The sequence below is a fragment of the Terrapene carolina genome, unplaced genomic scaffold, assembly GCF_002925995.2.
Source record: "Terrapene carolina triunguis isolate 2854851 unplaced genomic scaffold, T_m_triunguis-2.0 Scaffold33249, whole genome shotgun sequence".
In the NCBI taxonomy this organism is placed as follows: domain Eukaryota; kingdom Metazoa; phylum Chordata; order Testudines; family Emydidae; genus Terrapene; species Terrapene triunguis.
Window position 1 is genome coordinate 9661 of NW_020697600.1, and position 353 is coordinate 10013.

The following is a 353-nucleotide window of genomic DNA, read 5'->3' on the forward strand; positions in this document are numbered from 1 at the left end:
AGGTCACAACAACTTCTCACACAGTTCTTTCCCATTCGCCTCACACAATCCTCGCTTCTACAAATCTCGCGTTATTAAAGTTACAGTTAGCCTAACTCTTGCTAACAAACTGTCATGCATTGCAATCCCCTTCCTGTCAGTTCTTTCTCTGCTTCCACAATAGATAGATAGGGTGTATGGGAATAGATAGATAGATAGATATGAAGGGGTGGATGGGGATAGATAGATAGATAGATAGATAGATGATAGATGAGGGAGTGGATGGGGGTAGATAGATAGATGAGAAGGTTGTGTGGGGATAGATAGATAGATAGATGATGAGGTGTGTGGGGATAGATAGATAGATAGATAGA